The sequence below is a fragment of the Geospiza fortis genome, unplaced genomic scaffold (assembly GCF_000277835.1).
Source record: "Geospiza fortis unplaced genomic scaffold, GeoFor_1.0 scaffold261, whole genome shotgun sequence".
Taxonomy (NCBI): domain Eukaryota; kingdom Metazoa; phylum Chordata; class Aves; order Passeriformes; family Thraupidae; genus Geospiza; species Geospiza fortis.
The window spans coordinates 356,257-357,450 of NW_005054578.1; positions in this window are offsets into that span (position 1 = coordinate 356,257).

Here is a 1,194-nt window from a genome sequence, read left to right on the forward strand (position 1 = left end):
GTGCCCTGCCTGCCACCAGCTGCTGCGCTGGCTGAGCCAGGGCTGAGGTAAGTGCTCTAATTGTTTTCTCTGTGGCCCGAGATGAATAATTGAGAGGTCTTTGAGGAGAATTAATTAGCCCGTTTATTGGCAGTAAATGCTTTTCTCCAGATGATGAAATAGATCCTGAGCCACACGTGGGGCAGGCAGATGCAGGTCATTGATGCTGCTCTGGAGCACGCCGTGCCGGTTCCACAGGCCAGCCGTGCTGGTGTCCCGTGCCCACTGTGTGCTGGCACACTGGTTCTGGCTCCCACGGCCTCCCCCGCTGCCCGGCGTGCCCGGAGCTGGCTGCACCCATGGCCTGGTGCTGGTGGGAGCAGGGGGCACGGGGGGCAGGCAGGGCTCTGCGGCACAGCGGAAACCCTCTGCCCCCATCATGCCCATGTAGCTTTCCGCTTCCCCCCAGCTCACATCCCATCCTGGGGGCTCCCTCCCTTTGCAGACCCTGGTACGTCTCTTCATGTCTCCTTCTTGGCTCTCCTGAATGCCAGGGTGGTGCCATTCTGGGGCTTGTAGTCTGCACCTCCTCCTCACCTCCTCGTCTTCCTCCTTCTCCCCTGGGTATGGGGTGAAGGGCCTTGCATGGCCAGAAATGCTTAAACAAGGATTTCCTTGTTGCTGCATGAGCTGTTTGCCTTCTCCCGGGCCAGCCGTTAATGAGGTTTGGCAGGAGGCACCATCAGCCCCAGGCACTGGGTTTCTATAAATCAGCCTGGAGCTGATGTGTGGGGCTGGGATGGAGCTGCTCCATCCTGGTACCTGGGACTTCAGCTTGTGGGTCCTGGGAGCCCCTCTGGGAGTGGGAATCCTGGCACGGTGGAGAGGGGCAGGGGCTGAGTGGGACAAGGGGGCTGCTTGACCCAGGTGGGTTAGGGCAGCCACTTCACCCATTTCCAGGAATGGCAGAAAGTGCAAAGCAAAAAATAAAGCAGATTCCTATGGCTGAGGTGCTTTGTCCTGATCTTTCCCACATGCCCACCTGGGTGCTCTGAACTGGGATGATGATCCTGCCCTGCCTTGGGGTGGGGGGCTGTGGCTGTGTGTCCCTGGGCAGCCTCAGCATGCAAAGTGGGGCAGGCAAATCCTCCAGGCTCCTGGGAAAGCATTTGCTGCTTCCTCCTGCTGGAAGCAGTGCCCCAGGGCCAGGGCTGG